General features: G+C 43.7%; 1 protein-coding gene and 1 long non-coding RNA gene across 7 annotated transcripts in view; one reads left to right on the plus strand and one right to left on the minus strand.

Moving 5' to 3' along the window:
• The window catches only part of VRK1 (VRK serine/threonine kinase 1), a 39,586-nt gene extending 37,651 nt beyond the window's left edge, over window positions 1-1,935 (minus strand). Inside the window, exon 1 of one of the 2 annotated variants that reach the window (XM_056546116.1) lies at window positions 1,800-1,935. The gene's annotated coding sequence lies outside the window, so the exon portion shown is untranslated. The remainder of the gene's footprint in view (window positions 1-1,799) is intronic. The other variant, XM_056546117.1, reaches the window with a different exon arrangement.
• LOC130295413 (uncharacterized) overlaps window positions 1,868-18,850 on the plus strand; it is a 70,038-nt gene continuing 53,055 nt past the window's right edge. For 3 of the 5 annotated variants that reach the window (XR_008848824.1, XR_008848825.1, XR_008848823.1), the window contains exons 1-4: window positions 1,870-1,993; window positions 9,925-10,105; window positions 12,772-12,926; window positions 18,155-18,289. This is a non-coding gene — a long non-coding RNA (uncharacterized LOC130295413). Of the gene's footprint in view, window positions 1,994-9,924; window positions 10,106-12,771; window positions 12,927-18,154; window positions 18,290-18,850 lie in introns of all 5 variants that reach the window. The other 2 variants (XR_008848821.1, XR_008848822.1) reach the window with 2 other exon arrangements.

The following is an 18,850-nucleotide window of genomic DNA, read 5'->3' on the forward strand; positions in this document are numbered from 1 at the left end:
AGTTGTCTGAACGCACGGGGTCCCACCACTGGGGACCCCGCGATCTCGCACGCAGCACCCCGCTCTCATCAGGCCCCGGAGCGATCATCGTTCCGGGTCTGATGACTGCTGATCACAGAGCCGGAGTATCATGACTTCACGGCTCCGCCCCCTCAATGTAAGTCTATGGCAGGGGGCGAGACAACTGTCTCGCCCCCTGCCATAGACTTGCATTGAGGGGCGGAGCGTGACATCACAAAGGGGCGGAGCTGCGATTTCACGATCACCGGCAGAGTCATCAGACGGGCCTGATGAGAGCGGGGTGCTGCGTGCGAGATCGCGGGGGTCCCCTGCGGTGGGACCCCGCACGATCAGGCAACTTATCCACTATCCTCTAGATAGGGGATAAGTTGTCAGCACGGTAGTACCCCTTTAACAGGATCTGACATCAAACTACCCAATAACGCCCCCTGGTGTTCGGCTCATCCCACAACAATCAAACTTGTCACAAACAAAAGTTGCTTAACAAAGTGAATAAAAGTGAAACTCTAATACGTCTTTTTTGAGTTGAGACTTCCTCTTTGTAACCAAACCTCGATTGTCAGCGTTTCCCAACCAGTGTGCCTCCAGATTTTGCAAAACTACAACTTCCAGCATGCCTGGACAGCCAAAGGCTGTCCAGGCATGCTGGGAGTTGTAGTTTTGCAAGACCTGGAGGCACACTGGTTGGGAAACACTGCTCTATATTATACTTCTGTGTTCTGCAAACTTTGGCACCCTAGCTATTGTGAAAACTCCCATCATGTCCTGACATTCTGCTGCAAAACTACAACTACAATCAAATCAAACCATGTCTCTTCGTAAAAAAATAAATAAAAGCTTTTGTAAAACTACAACTCCCATCATGCCTAACAAACCATCTCTTCTGCCAAACTACAACTCCCATCATGCCAGGACAGTAGTGTCTCTTTAGCTGTAGCAAAAACTTTGACTTCCATCATGCCGACAGCCTGTGTCCCATTAGATGTTGCATAACTACAACTCCCAGAATGCCCCAATAGCCTGTGTCTCTTATGCTGCGTCATAACTACAACTCCCAGAATGCCCCAATAGCCTGTGTCTCATATGCTGCTTCATAACTACAACTCACATCATGCTCTGACAGCCCATCTCCTCTGATGCTGCAAAATTACAACTCTCATCATGCCCAGTCAGCCTGCTGGAAAACGACAACTCCCATCATGCCAGGATAGTACAGTGTCACTGTAGCTAAACTACAACTTCCATCATGCTGCCAGCCCATGTCCCTTTAAATGTTGCATAACTACAACTCCCAGCACACCCCGATAGCCGGTATCTCTTATGCTGCTGCAAAACTACAACTCCCATCATGCACTGACAGCCTGTGTCCCCAGTGTTTCCCAAGCAGGGCGCCTCCAGCTGTTGCAAAACTACAACTCCCAGCATGCCTGGACAGCCAGAGGCTGTCCAGGCATGCTGGGATCTGTAGTTTCGCAACAGCTGGAGGCACCGTGCTTGGGAAACACAGCTTCGCATGGCACATAACTACCACTCCCAGCATGCTCTGGCTCTCCAGCTGTTCCACAACAACAAGTCCCAGCGGCAGGTTGGGGACCACCATGGTAACAGCTCAGACCCGCCCGTTACACAGCACTTGACATAAACTCTTCATAGTGACCACAGCCTCCCGGTACCCCGGCCCGGCAGGAGGAGGTCTCCCCTCTACACACAGGTGAGGGGCCCGGGACCTCCATCCCCGGGGCGGGGGCAGCGCTCACATGTCCGGGGGTCTGCAGTACCTCAGAGCCGCTCACTTCACTTCTCCTAACGCGGGAAACTCAATTCGGCAGCGGCCCAGCCTCCTAGTCCTGGCGTCTATTTCCCGACGTAGCCAACGTGGTGACGCACGCGTCACGTGAGCGCGCTTCAAAGTCAACTGACGGAGAGGGGGATTTATTTTCCCGCCAATGAGCGAATGAGGAGATCGGAGAAGGTGACTCAGCGGCGGCGGAGAGTGGTGTGAGGAGACGGGGAATATACTGATCATCACCCGGTCCAATATAATATACTGATCATCACCCGGTCCAATATAATGTAATATACAGAACATCACCCGGTCCAATATAATATACAGATCATCACCCGGTCCAATATAATGTACAGAACATCACCCGGTCCAATATAATATACAGATCATCACCCGGTCCAATATAATGTAATATACAGAACATCACCCGGTCCAATATAATATACAGGACATCACCCGGTCCAATATAATGTACAGGACATCACCCGGTCCAATATAATGTACAGATCATCACCCGGTCCAATATAATATACAGGACATCACCCGGTCCAATATAATATACAGATCATCACCCGGTCCAATATAATATACAGGACATCACCCGGTCCAATATAATATACAGATCATCACCCGGTCCAATATAATATACAGGACATCACCCGGTCCAATATAATATACAGGACATCACCCGGTCCAATATAATATACAGGTCATCACCCGGTCCAATATAATATACAGAACATCACCCGGTCCAATATAATATACAGGTCATCACCCGGTCCAATATAATATACAGGACATCACCCGGTCCAATATAATGTACAGATCATCACCCGGTCCAATATAATATACAGATCATCACCCGGTCCAATATAATGTTATATACAGAACATCACCCGGTCCAATATAATATACAGATCATCACCCGGTCCAATATAATATACAGATCATCACCCGGTCCAATATAATATACAGGACATCACCCGGTCCAATATAATATACAGATCATCACCCGGTCCAATATAATATACTGATCATCACCCGGTCCAATATAATATACAGATCATCACCCGGTCCAATATAATATACTGATCATCACCCGGTCCAATATAATATACAGATCATCACCCGGTCCAATATAATATACAGATCATCACCCGGTCCAATACAATATACAGATCATCACCCGGTCCAATATAATATACAGGACATCACCCGGTCCAATATAATGTACAGATCATCACCCGGTCCAATATAATGTACAGATCATCACCCGGTCCAATATAATATACAGATCATCACCCGGTCCAATATAATGTTATATACAGAACATCACCCGGTCCAATATAATATACAGATCATCACCCGGTCCAATATAATATACAGGACATCACCCGGTCCAATATAATATACAGATCATCACCCGGTCCAATATAATATACTGATCATCACCCGGTCCAATATAATATACAGATCATCACCCGGTCCAATATAATATACTGATCATCACCCGGTCCAATATAATGTAATATACAGAACATCCCCCTGTCTAATATAATATACAGATCATCACCCAGTCCAATATAATATAATATACAGAACATCACCCGGTCCAATATAATATACAGAACATCACCCGGTCCAATATAATATACAGATCATCACCCAGTCCAATATAATATACAGAACATCACCCGGTCCAATATAATATACAGGACATCACCCGGTCCAATATAATATACAGATCATCACCCGGTCCAATACAATATACAGATCATCACCCGGTCCAATATAATATACAGATCATCACCCGGTCCAATATAATATACAGATCATCACCCAGTCCAATATAATATACAGATCATCACCCAGTCCAATATAATGTAATATACAGAACATCCCCCTGTCTAATATAATATACAGATCATCACCCAGTCCAATATAATATAATATACAGAACATCACCCGGTCCAATATAATATACAGAACATCACCCGGTCCAATATAATATACAGATCATCACCCAGTCCAATATAATATACAAAACATCACCCGGTCCAATATAATATACAGGACATCACCCGGTCCAATATAATATACAGATCATCACCCGGTCCAATACAATATACAGATCATTACCCGGTCCAATATAATGTACAGGACATCACCCGGTCCAATATAATATACAGAACATCACCCGGTCCAATATAATATACAGATCATCACCCGGTCCAATATAATGTACAGGACATCACCCGGTCCAATATAATGTACAGGACATCACCGGTCCAATATAATATACAGAACATCACCCGGTCCAATATAATATACAGGACATCACCTGGTCCAATATAATGTACAGGACATCACCCGGTCCAATATAATGTACAGAACATCACCCGGTCCAATATAATATACTGATCATCATCTGGTCCGATATAATATACAGATCATCACCCGGTCCAATATAATATACAGGACATCACCCGGTCCAATATAATGTACAGGACATCACCCGGTCCAATATAATGTACAGGACATCACCGGTCCAATATAATATACAGGACATCACCTGGTCCAATATAATGTACAGGACATCACCCGGTCCAATATAATGTAATATACAGGACATCACCTGGTCCAATATAATGTCCTGTATATTATATTGGACCTGTGATGATCTGTATATTATATTGGACCGGGTGATGTCCTGTATATTATATTGGACCGGGTGATGTTCTGTACACTATATTGGACCGGGTGATGTCCTGTACATTATATTGGACCGGGTGATGTCCTGTACATTATATCGGACCGGGTCATGATCAGTATATTACATTGGACCGGGTGATGTCCTGTATATTATATTGGACCTGTGATGATCAGTATATCACCCGGTCCAATGTAATATACTGATCATGACCCGGTCCGATATAATGTACAGGACATCACCCGGTCCAATATAATGTACAGGACATCACCCGGTCCAATATAGTGTACAGAACATCACCCGGTCCAATATAATATACAGGACATCACCCGGTCCAATATAATATACAGATCATCACCCGGTCCAATATAATATAATATACAGATCATCACCCGGTCCAATATAATATACAGGACATCACCCGGTCCAATATAATATACAGGACATCACCCGATCCAATATAATGTAATATACAGAACATCAACCGGTCCAATATAATATACAGGTCATCACCCGGTCCAATATAATGTACAGAACATCACCCGGTCCAATATAATATACAGATCATCACCCGGTCCAATATAATATACAGGACATCACCCGGTCCAATATAATATACTGATCATGACCAGGTCCGATATAATGTACAGGACATCACCCGGTCCAATATAATGTAATATACAGAACATCACCGGTCCAATATAATATACAGGACATCACTCGGTCCAATATAATATACAGATCATCACTCGGTCCAATATAATATACAGGACATCACCCGGTCCAATATAATGTACAGATCATCACCCGGTCCTATATGATATCATATAATGTACAGTCCTCACCCAGTCCTCCTCTATTATAACATATAATGTACAGTCCTCACCCAGTCCTCCTCTATTATTAGTGTCCATGATGTTTGAGTGCACTCATGCGCGTGATGACTCGCAGGTACCTGTGTGGTTGCTCGGATCGGCGCATTGCCCCTGTGAGCAGCACACGGGGGAACAGCTGGAGGCACAATTTAGGGTTGGGTCATTGGCGGATCCCCAGCGTAAAATACGCTGCAGGTCTGTTACGTGTGACCCTAAAAGGGTTTTTATATACATTTGCTACCAACTCTGCTCTTTCCTCCTAATGTTTGGATGGAATGGATGCTGTTAACTTAAAGGGGTACTCAGGTGGAAAACCAATCTTTGCAAATCAACTGGATCCAGAAAGTTAAAGGAGTATCCAGTGGTGACTCAGTGGTGAGCAACTTATCCCCTATCCTAAGGATAGGGGATAAGTTGCAGATCGCGGTGGGTCCGACCGCTGGGGCCCCCTGTGATCTCCTGTACGGAGCCCTGACAACCCGCGGGAAGGGGGCGTGTCGACCTCCGCACGAAGCGGCGGCCGACACGCCCCCTCAATACAACTCTATGGCAGAGCCGAAACGCTGCCTTCGGCAATCTCCGGCTCTGCCATAGAGATGTATTGAGGGGGCTTGTCGGCCGCCGCCTCGTGCGGGGGTCGACACCCGCTATCTGGGCCCAGAGCCGGGGCCCCAGCAGTCGGACCCCCCGCGATCTCAAACTTATCCCCTATCCTTAGGATAGGGGATAAGTTTTTCACCACTGGACTACCCCTTTAAACAGATCTGTAAATTAAAATGATAAAAGATTTTGGGCGCTCAAGGGTATATGGATATCGAGGTCAAGTGTACAGATAAATATATGTGAAAAACACCATACCATCAGGGACTGGATGAATATTGAATAATAACAATTTATAATACAGCAATATTAACAAATAAAATTAGGTAGTGTAATCCCAGGGCCCTTGTGACACACCCCTAATAGATATAAATTATAAATATAAAAATAGTATACAATATTATAAACATATAAAAAAAAAAGACCTATTAATTGCTGCCTGTAATATTGCTATTTGTAAAAAATATGTCCTTTAATAGCAACTGGGGTCTGTAGTCCTCCCATAAAGTCTAATATATGGCTTGGAAATGGTAAATCCTTAATTGTACTTACAAGGTATGCTGGGACTTATAGTTGCCGTCATACAGTTCAAAAGTACGTTATTCTCAGTTCCTTATGCCAGTAACAGTGTTCAGCATTCTTTACTGATATACATCCAAATGACGGCAACCCTGTAAGTGCTCAGTTGTGGTATAGTCAGTTAATGCTTGTATCTAACTACTAATACGGGCAAAACTGCAACATAATCTGGAGAAGTGATCGGTGCCACACGCTATTAGCCCAGGGTCCCGGCTATCGTTAGCAGCCGGGACCGACGCGGTGGGATGCGGAGTAATGGAGTAACCCCGTTTAAACAGGACCGGGCGAGGGGCGTACAGGTACGCCCTTCGTCCTGAAGGAGTTAAAGGGGTACTCCGGTGCTTAGACATCTTATCCCCTATCCAAAGGATAGGGGATAAGATGCCTGATCGCGGGAGTCCCGCCGCTGGGGACCCCTGTGATCTTGCACGCGGCACCCCATTTGTAATCAGTCTGATTACCTGCGAACACAGGGTCGGTGGCATGTGACGTCACGCCTCCGCCCCGTGTGACGTCACGCCCCGCCCTCAATGCAAGCCTACGGTGGGGGGCGTGATAGCTGTGTACCTGTATGCCCGTGGGAATGCCACTCCCCTCCGCTCGCCAGGCAGGGACCGGAACAGGATTCCTGCTGAAATCATTCAGCAGGCACCCCGTACAATCCCCTGGGGTGGTCCTGAGACTGCGGATTCCGGGTCAGTCGGGTCTCCGGTGACCCGGAAAAAAAGGTGATAGGTGCCGTCTGAGGTTAACTGCAGAAGTGAGGTGGTACGGGTGCCACCTCACATTCACGTGATCGATTGGTCGGTCGGAACGACCGACCAATCACTTTCCTGCTGGGCGGTGATCGGGACGGCAATCGGGGGCCCTACTTACCTGTCCGGAGGTCGGCGGGAGTCCCTTCAGGTGGCGGCAGGAGCAGGGGAGGTGGCAGAATACAGCAGTAGGTGAGGCCTGTATGCATCCTGCTGTTGCTTAGCAACAACTCCCAGCATGCACAGCCAAAGGGCATGCTGGGAGTTGTAGTTTTGCAATAGCTGAAGGCACAACTACAGCTCCCAGCATTCCCTTTGGCTGCCTGGGCATGCTGGGAGTTATAGTTATGTAACAGCTGGAGGCACATTTTTTTTCTATGAAAAAGTGTGCCTCCAGCTGTTGCATAACTACATCTATCAGCATGCACGGACAGCCAAAGGGCATGCTGGGGGAGTTGTAGCACTGTACCTCCAGCTGTTGCAAAACTAAAACTCCCAGCATGCCCTTTTGCTTTGGCCCTTTGGCTGTCCATGCATGCTGGGAGGCACACTGGTTGCGAAACACTGACATAAGTAACAAACTCTCAGTGTTTTGCAGCCAGTGTACCTCCAGCTGTTGCATAACTATAACTCCCAGCATGCATGGACAGCCAAAGGGCATTCTGGGAGTTGTAGCTTTGCAATAGCTGGATGTTAAAATCCCCCCCCCCCCCCCCCGCCCATGTGAATGTACCCTAAAAACACTACACTACACAAAATAGAAAGTAAAACACTACATATACACACCCTTACACAGTTACTCCCCCCCCAATAAAAATGAATAATGTCTCCTACGGCAGTGTTTCCTAAACGGAGCTTCCAGCTGTTACAAAACAACAACTCCCAGTATTACCGGACAGCCATTGAGTATCCAGGCATGCGGGGAGTTTTGCAATAGCTGGAGGCACCCTGTTTGGAAAACACTGTCATAGGGTAATGCTTGCATCTGGGTCCGTCCCTATGCAAATCCCTAATTTAGGCCTCAAATGCGCATGGCGCTCTCTCACTCCGGAGCCCTGTCGTATTTCAGGGCAACAGTTTAGGGCCACATATGGGGTATTTTCGTACTCGGTAGAAATTGCCAACACATTTTGGGGGGCTTTTTCTCCTTTCACCCCTTATGAAAAGGTAAAAGTTGTTGTCTACACCAGTGTGTTATTGTAATTTTTTTTTTTTTTTTTTTACACTAAGATACTGGAGTTGACCCATTTTCACAAGAGGTAAAAGGAAAAAAAACAAAAACAAAATTTGTAACATGCAGTGAGCATTTATACCCCACAGGTGTCTGGCAGATTTTTGGAACAGTGGTCCGTGAAAAAATGAAAAATTAAATTTTTCATTTGCTCAGCCCACGGTTCCAAAGATCTTTCAAACACCAGTAGGGTCTAAATACTCACTGCACCCCTTATTACATTCTGTGAGGTGTGTAGTTTCTTAAATGAGGTCACATGTGGGGGGATCCACTGTTCTGGCACTACGAGGGGGCTTTGTAAACGAACATGGCCCCCGATTTCCATTCCGAACAAATTCTCTCTCCAAAAGCTCAATGGCGCTCCTCCTCTTCTGAGCATTGTAGTTCGCCTGTAGAGCACTTTACGTCCACACATGGGATATTTCCATACTCAGAAGAAATGGGGTTACAAATGTTGTGAGGCTTTTTCTCCTATTACCCCTTGTAAAAAAAAATTGGGGCAACACCAGCATTTTTGTGAAAAAAATATATTTTTTTTCATTTTCACATCCTATTTTAACGAAAAGTCGTCAAACACCTGCAGGGCTCATTGTACCCCTTGTTACATTCCTTGATGGGTTTAGTTTCCAAAATAGTATGCCATGTGGGGGTCTTTTTGCTGTTCTGGCACCATAGGGGCTTCCTTAAAGGACAACTGTAGTGCTAGACATTTATATATTACTGTGCCCGGGCCTCAAAAATAAAGAAAATAAACTTTAACATACCTTCCTACGAGCCCCCGTTGGTCCGGTACCGGCCTCACGGTCCAGCGGTGCTAACCTCATTCAACTTCCTGGGGACGCCGTAGAGCCGTCAGCGTATCACCGGCCGCAGCGATGTCCCTCCCCGGCCGGTGATAGGCTGAGCCCACTGTCATGTAAGAAGCCGGCCAGAGCTCCTTACATTACAATAAATCAATAAATCAGATGGCTCATATTAGATAATTTTCCTAGGAGGATTGTAGGTGTTATATTGTATATTAAATGTGCAACATGTTAACTCACACGGTAGAAATGCAGCAGATTTTCCCCCTATGACTTCAGTGGTGACATCAAAATGTACAATATATCTGTGGTGGTTGCAGATTTTGCTGCAGAAACGCTGCAGATCTATAGCAAAGTCCACAAGCGTCATGTATTACAATGCAATGCTCCAATGTCTAATAACACCAGATAAAGGGGAGGGTGTGTACCCAAATCATAAAGGGAGATTACCAAGGCGCTTCTTGCAGCTTGAATAGTATTAATGATGCACAAGAGTGTAATTCTTTGTTAGAAAATCTTTCAGACTCACTAATGAATCATGTGCAAATGCGTTTTGTTTTCTAGGCAGTAACCATATATGATTGTTCTGATGCCGATGCTCAGCATGAAGTGGGTGACATCATTGGAAACTGAGACTGTATCCCGCCAGTATGCAGACATTCTGGTGGTACAAATTAATACCATGCAAGTTGTGATTCCTTCACCAAAGATGTCCAGAAGACTATTCACTGCAGAGAGCAATGTTGTAAGTACTGGGAAAAATATGCTGCAAAGTGAATGGCAGAAACCAAGGTATACCCTCAGATTTCTGTCACATATTTTACTATTCTTTGGTGCATATTTTGAAATGGAATAGGCTTATTCAGTGGCACTAATCTACATCATGGCTTCCAAAAAATGTGCTCTGCACAGTGTGAATTATGACAAATATTCCCATTGAAATCAATAGGCCACGTTACACACAGTTTTCATCGCATTCTAATGCTGAATGTGTGTGAAAAATACACCATAGGAATATTGCCTTGTAAGGGAAGTTAGGCCAGCAGGAGAAACTTTGGGTTTCACTTTAAGGCCATGTTCACACTGCGGAATTTCAGAGTAGAATTCCATGGGGTTATTCCGCTCGGAAATTCCACTGCAGTGAGTTCTGTTAATTTTAATGGGGTTCTGCTGCACTGTGCACACGGCATCTGTAGGAACATTGAACCAGTTCAATATCTCTGTGTATCCCGCCCGGAAATGCATTGCCATCTAGGGCAAACTTCCGAGCAGTTCTAGTTCCACCAAATCAAGCAAATGTACAGAATGTTCGGCCATATTTTTCGTGCTAACATTTTGCACATTTTCGGCCATGTGAACATAGCCTAAAGGAGTTTTGCAGGATTTTCTCTTGATGGCTTATCCTCAGTACACCAGTGCGTGTCACAAAACTTCACAGTGGATCAGTGGTTAGTACAGTTGCCTTGCAGGGCTGCAGTCCTAGGTTTTACTCCCGCTAAGAATACACACATGGGAGCTCCCACATTCCCCTATATGGGGCCCTGGCTACTTACCTGTCTTTGGTGTTCTCCAGCCCCCACCTTCCTGAACGAGCGCAAGTGATGGCCCACTCAACCAATAGCTGTGGATAAGGGATAAGTGTCTGAAAAGTTCAGTTCCCAGAGTACCCATTTAAGCCCAAAAGACATGCCAGGGAAAGGGGTTAATGGGATTTTTCTCATTTTAATTCTTCTGGATGAATTAGGATCTGAGGTGGAAATTTCTGTGGGTAAATTAACAGAGTTGCAGAAATTCCTGTGGACTTAACAGGAGACTTAGTATAGGCAGAATTAGCATGCATTCTACCTAAGATTGCTCAGTGTGCACTAGCTCTAAGGCGCACTCCTTTCTAAAAAAAAACAAAAAAAAAAAACAAGGCCATATTGCTAGGATATGCCATCACTTTATGGTCAGTGGTGGTTTAACCTCTGGGACCCTCACCAGTCCTGAGAACTGAGAAGGAAGGGGCCACAAAGCTTATTTAGCACAGCAGCCCATTCACACTGTACAAGGAAAAAGAGGAGCCATAGTGCTGATTGGTTGTCATGATTGATGGGGAATCCCCACAAATGATCAAGTGATGGCTATCCTAGCAATATGCAAATACTTTGAGGTAGGAATAACCCTAAACATCTTATCCCCTATCCAAAGAATAAGGGATAAGATGTCTGATCACAGGGGTTGTGCTGCTGGGACGCCCACATTCTCTGTGCAACAGAATGCGGGGTGTGGGCAGTGGGGTTGTGACATCACGCCCACGCCCCCTCAATTCAAGTCAATGGGAGGGGGCGTGGCGGCTGCCACGCCCCCTCCCATAGACTTGAATTGAGGGGGCAGGTTGTGACATCACGAGGGGCGTGGCCGTGACATCACAACACTGCTGCCCACACCCAGCGTTGGGAACAAAATGTTCCTAAAGCTGGGGCAGCGGAGTACCCCTTTAAAATGCTTATTATATTACAAAATTGCAGAAATAAGGTTAACATAAAACATCAGTATTTACAGCCCCTGCTGTAACATTTAAATTTTTTTCTTGAAATTGACCACAATAGGAATCTTAATAGTAAGTGAGATCTGATATTTAAAAAAAAAAAACAAAAAAAAAAAACTGGGAAAAGGGGAAACCTCATCCAGCACCGAAACTCAATCTAAATCCCATTCAGCAGCCATAACTCCAGGACTGTATCATTATAGTGTAACGACTCTGGAGAAAATAAGTAAGTGCGCAGCAGCATGTTGTGCTGGGCGCTCTCAATTGTGTATCATCTTAGTCCCTTCAATAGACTTATCGCTTTCTAATGAGCTCTGCTCCACATATTATCTTGTATATAATTTGTAAGCACACACAGGCGCCCATAAACTATATGGAGTGTTCCTGCAACAATGCAAACATTTTCTGTTTATCACCAAACATTTCATTTATCCCATTACATGCTGAAAGAATTATTATCTCTCCTGTTGCAGCAAAATAAAAAAATAAAAAATGCAGAAAAAAAAACAAACAAACTCCTTTTTCCTTTCTCCTCTAATGGAATTCTGTTTTGGAAATGTATTTTGGTATTATAAGGTTCCACTTTCTAGTGAGTACGGTTCAATCAGTGATCTAAAAGGCACTTAAATGCTTTGAACAAGACACATAAAAAGCTTTTTATTGCAAGCGCTTTGCTGTATGTACCAATTTTGACATTGATCTCATTCCATGTCGGGGTATTTTGGAAGCAGCCCATAGCATATAAAATCGCATGGTGGCTTTTGATCTCCAGCTGGTGATTAAACCACATGATGGAAGTTAGAAATATTCTTGTGCCCATTAGCATACCCCTAAAACAGTTCTGTGATAAATGCAGCAAAGGGTTCTTTTTTTCCTAATAGGAAACATTTACATAGAGAGATCACAAAGTTACACCTGTTTATTTACATTACTGAGTAATGGAGCTCAGTGGACAGAGGTGAATTCATTAGTAAGGCTGGATTTCCCATAGACGCATTGAAGAGAATTGGACTCATTTCTCTATGGACATATACAGGTATGCAAAAATGTTGTCTGGTTTATCAATAGCGGAAACTTTTAATTGGGCGTATAATAATATGCTCTTAGAAAAAAACATCTTTTTACTAGATTTTTCAGGGTTTCACTTTATATTTCAGTGTCTCAAAATTTCTCTGCAAGGTTTCTGCTGGCTGTCATTGCAAATGTGGGGTATTTTGGGTGATATGCTACGAGTCAGTATCAAGGTAGAAGTTCCAGAAGCAGATGTCACATGGCTAAGTAGTATTAGGCCCCAAATCTCTCTTCTCTGATCATAAACTACAAACCCAGGAATGAGACTTCTGACATCCAGGGTTAGCCTGGGTTCCCATTACGTTTTCCCCCATACGGGAGCTCATACGGCAGGGAAGAGCTAAAAACTTGCGCTCCCGTATGTAATTAATTTCAATGAGCCGACCGCAGTGAAACGTTCGGTCCGGTCGGCTCATTTTTGCCTCGTATGCGCTTTTTCCCCGCAACTAAAACCATGGTCGACCACGGTTTTAGGTCCGGTTGTAAAAGCGCATACGGGGCAAAAATTTGTAAAGAGTTGTAGGGGGGGGGGGGGGGGGGGGATGAGAAGCGCATTCAGAGTGTTAGGCAGTAGTCTGACCAAGGTAAACAATATCTAGTGTGGAGACAACAAGTCCTTGGGCAACCTAACTTTGTGAATCCCTTTAAAAGAGTACTCCACTGGAAAATATATATTTTTTTTTAAATCAACTGGTGCCAGAAAGTTAAACAGATCTGTAAATTATTTCTGTTAAAAAATCTTAACCCTTCCAGTACTTATCAGCTGCTGTATAATACAGAGGAAGTTGTTTTCTTTTTTGAATTCCTTTTCTGCCTGACCACAGTGCTCTCTGCTGACACCTCTGTCCATGTCAGGAACTGTATAGAGTAGAAGAGGTTTGCTATGGGGATTTGCTCCTACTCTGGACAGTTCCTAAAATGGACAGAGGTGTCAGCAGAGAGCACTGTGGTCAGACAGAAAGGAAATTCAAAAAGAAAAGAACTTCCTGTGGATCATAACAGCAGCTGATAAGTACTGGAAGGATTAAGATTTTTAAATAGAATAGAAGTAATTTACAAATCTGTTTAAATTTCTGGCACCAGTTGATGTAAACAAAAATGTTTTCCAGTGGAGTACCCCTTTAAGATGATACTTAACCCCTTAAGGACCGGAGGTTTTTCCGTTTTTGCATTTTCGTTTTTTGCTCCTTGCCTTTAAAAAATCATAACTCTTTCAAATTTACACCTAAAAATCCATATGATGGCTTATTTTTTGCGCCACCAATTCTACTTTGTAATGACGTCAGTCATTTTGCCCAAAAATCTATGGTGAAGCGGGAAAAAAAATCATTGTGCGACAAAATTGAAAAAAAACCCGCTGTTTTGTAACTTTTGGGGGCTTCCGTTTCTACGTAGTACATTTTTCGGTTAAAATGACACCTTATCTTTATTCTGTAGGTCCATATGATTAAAATGATCCCCTACTTATATAGGTTTGATTTTGTCGGACTTCTGGAAAAAATCATAACTACATGCAGGAAAATTAATACGTTTAAAATTGTCATCTTCTGACCCCTATAACTTTTTTATTTTTCCGTGTATTTTTTGCGCTGTGATCTGAAGTTTTTAACGGTACCATTTTTGCATTGATAGGACTTATTGATCACTTTTTATTCATTTTTAAATGATATAAAAAGTGACCAAAAATTCACTATTTTGGACTTTGGAATTTTTTTGCGCGCACGCCATTGACCGAGCGGTTTAATTAATGATATATTTTTTATAATTCGGACATTTCCGCACGCGGTGATACCACATATATTTTTATTTTTATTTACACTGTGTTTTTTTTTTTTATTGGAAAAGGGGGGTGATTCAAACTTTTAATAGGGGAGGAGTTAAATGATCTTTATTCACTTTTTTTTTTTCACTTTTTTTTTGCAGTGTTATAGGTCCCATAGGGACCTATAACACTGCACACACTGATCTTCTATGTTGATCACTGGTTTCTTATAAGAAACCAGTGATCAACGATTCTGCCGCATGACTGCTCATGCCTGGATCTCAGGCACTGAGCAGTCATTCGGCGATCGGACAGCGAGGAGGCAGGAAGGGGCCCTCCCGCTGTCCTGTCAGCTGTTCGGGATGCCGCGATTAGCCGCGGCTATCCCGAACAGCTCGACTGAGCTAGTCGGGAACTTTCACTTTTAGCCGCGCGGCTCAGCTCTGAGCGCGCGGCTAAAGGGTTAATAGCGCGGCGCCGCGATCGGCGCTGCGCACTATTAGAGGCGGGTCCCGGCTTCACTATGACGCCGGGCCCGCCATGATATGACGCGGGGTTACTGTGTAACCCCGCGTTATATCAGAAGAGCAGGACCAAGGACGTACCGGTACGTCCTTGGTCCTTAAGGGGTTAAAGGGGTTATCCAGGAAAACATTTTTTTTATATATCAACTGTCTCCAGAAAGTTAAAAAGATTTGTAAATTACTTCTATTAAAAAATCTTAATCCTTTCAGTACTTATGAGCTTCTACAGTTTAGTTGTTCTTTTCTGTCTAAGTGCTCTCTGATGACACGTGTCTCGGGAACCGCCCAGTTTAGAAGAGGTTTGCTATGGGGATTTGCTTCTAAACTGGGCGGTTCCTGAGACAGGTGTCATCAGAGAGCACTCAGACAGAAAAGAACAACTCAACTTCAGAAGCTCATAAGTACTGAAAGGATTAAGGCTTTTTAATAGAAGTAATTTACAATCTTTTTAACTTTCTGGAGACAGTTGATATATAAAAAAAAAGGTTTTTTTCCTGGATAACCCCTTTAAGAGCAGAACAATCTTTGCAGTGGGACATGCTAGACACAGGCTTGATCTTGATTGTAGATAGGACTAGTGACAATGGAGGTATTCCTGACATTAGCTATACCAAGCCTTACAAAACTCAGTCTCTTTAGGAATGTGAAGTGTATCAGGAGCTGAGAAACTAACATGTGCTTGGCAAGAGCTCAACTCAGACTAACAGCAAATAAGTTCCACCTCCGTTCCCAGGATATGGGATAAAGCTAGGACAACTCCTGCAGCTGTTGACTAGGAATTTTAGCTGTGACTCGATTCTATTTTGTTTGCAATACGAAGAGATGAAGAAAAAAGTGGCAACTCACAGGCCATAATGATTTTTCAGTCTTTATTTCACTTTGTGCATAAAAACGTACCTGCTGCACTTTCTTCTTCATCTCCTCGTATTGCAATATTTATATGGACTCTTGAACTGTTGTGCACCACCTATGCTGTATACAGAAGTGCAGTCATTGAAGCAGAAATCCCTTAAGGCTGTATACCGACAAGAGATGAGCGAACTTACAGTAAATTCGATTCATCATGAACTTCTCGGCTCGGCAGTTGATGACGTATCCTGCATAAATTAGTTCAGCTTTCAGGTGCTCCGGTGGCTGGAGACTCTTTCCTAGGACTGTATCCACCTTTTCCAGCCCACCGGAGCACCTCAAAGCTGAACTAATTTATGCAGGATACGTTATCAACTGCCGAGCCGAGAAGTTCATGACGAATCAAATTTACTGTAAGTTTGCTCATCTCTAATACCGACCTTAAGTAGTGCTAGACAGACCTATCTACTTCTAGATTCTATTTTCTGTTGTCCTGATATGAGACAAGTTTTGCAGGAATTAACCTGTTGCATGCTGGGGAACTCATTGTATGCATTTTATGACAGAAAAGTCTAAACCTATCAGAGGGCTTGGACATAGAGCCAATATCATCTGATCTCAGTGTCCACCCCCTTTAAAGGTGCATATAAATACCCTGCTAGTCTGTTCAGTCCTTGCTTGTGTTTAAATCTGACTTCACTAGCTCTTATACTCCTCCTAGCTTGTTCTATTTTGTGTATTCTGACCTCAGCTTGTTACACGTTTATTGTTTGCTATTTTCTGCTATCTTGGTTTGGACCTGGCTTATTAGACTACATTCTGTTTGTTTTGTATCTTGTTCTGTGCATGTTAAAGGGGTACTCCGATGAAAAACATTTTTTTTTTTATCAATTGGTGCCAGAAAGTCAAACAGATTTGTAAATCAAAGAGGATTTCTTTTTTTTTTCTGTCCACAGTGCTCTCTGCTGAGACTGTCCAGAGCAGGATATGTTTGCTATGGGAATTTGCCCCTGTTCTGGACAGTTCCTGATATGGACAGAGGTGTCAGCAGAGAACACTGTGGTCAGAAAAAAAAAAAGAAATCCAAAAAGAAAAGACCTTTCTCTGTAGTATATAGTAAATTCAAAAAAAGATTGGTGCACTCAAAGATAAAGTGAAAAAAACGTGAGTAGCGTTTATTCCATCAAGTTCAGAAAGGGCAACGTTTCAGCTGTGTACATGCAGCCTTTTTCAATCGGCTTGCAAAAGGCTGCATGTACGCAGCTGAAACATTGCCCTTTCTGAACTTGATGGAATAAACGCTACTCACGTTTTTTTCACTTTATCTTGGAGTGCTGCAGTCTTCTTTTGGATTTATCTAGGTTATATCCCATGATCGGGGATTTGCATCGATAGCACCCACATTTACAGGTGTGCTGCTTCCTTCTTGGTTTCCTGTAGTATATAATAGCTATTAAGTACTGGAAGGATAAAGATTTTTTTAATAGAAGTAATTTACAAATCTGTTTAACTTTCTAGCACCAGTTGATTAAAAAAAAGAAATATGTTCTCCACCGGAATACCCCTTTAATCCTTTGTGTCCTGACCTTAGTACAGTGTTATTTATTGTGTTGGACCTTGTTACGCTCCTACACATAATAAGAACAATGGCCACCGTCCAGTGTAGGGTTCATCGCTTAGGGCAGATACTCAAGTAGGCAGGGAAAGCGGTTGTGTATGAGCTCAGGGCTGCACATGTCCCTGTCCTACGGGACAATACTTATTTATATCCACGTAGCGGTGATAGCTATTTCGTGTGCAAGGCGCACTTCCTCAGACCAGTGGTCTGAGGAAGTGCGCCTTGTGCACGAAATAGCTATCACCGCTACGTGGACGGCGTCCAAGTCCTCCCTTGCCCTGTCTGTTACTATGCTGCACTTTATGGAATAAATAAGCTTGTTTTACCACGATACTGGTGAGTGCCATTTACCTTCTTTCATTGCTGAATTCATATGGACTGTTTTCCAATAAATTGAGCACCCCAGTTCGGATTCACTGCAGTTGCCATTTCCAACACAGGTGCATATGAACTTGCCAAAAGCCACAACAAGCAGTGCTGTGCCGAACGCTATCCCTGCATTTAACTTATTTATATCCGAAGGCTGAAAACGCCTTCCGGGTCAAAGGCACAAGAGAAATCTCTAATGCTCATAGGTAAGGTTCACACGTAAGTTTTACACTGTAAAACCAGTTTACAAATTCACAACATTTTGGTGTGGATATATATATATATATATATATATATATATATATACACAGTGGTCCCTCAACATACGATGGTAATTCGTTCCAAACGACCCATCGTTTGTCGAATCCATCGTATGTTGAGGGATCCGTGCAATGTAAAGTATAGGAAGCTGTACTCACCTGTCCCCGCCACTCTGGACCGCGTCCTCACCGCTCCCGATGCTGTCCCAGGGGCTCCCGATGCTGTCCCGCTGCTCCGGCGTCTTCTTCGCGATCCTCCGGCTTCTTCCGCATCTTCTGCAGGGTCCGGGCCTCGCTTTCTGGTGACGTTATTACATTGCTGTGCCGGCGAGGTGTGCGTAGTGACGTAATAACGACGCCAGAAAGCGAGGCCCGGACCACGGAGAAGATGCAGAAGACGCCGGAGGATTGCGAAGTAATTTACAAATCTGTTTAACTTTCAGGCACCAGTTCATTAAAAAAAAAAAAAGTTTTCCACCAGAGTACCCCTTTAACAGCTTTGATTAT

The sequence above is a fragment of the Hyla sarda genome, chromosome 11 (genome assembly GCF_029499605.1).
Source record: "Hyla sarda isolate aHylSar1 chromosome 11, aHylSar1.hap1, whole genome shotgun sequence".
Taxonomy (NCBI): Eukaryota; Metazoa; Chordata; class Amphibia; order Anura; family Hylidae; genus Hyla; species Hyla sarda.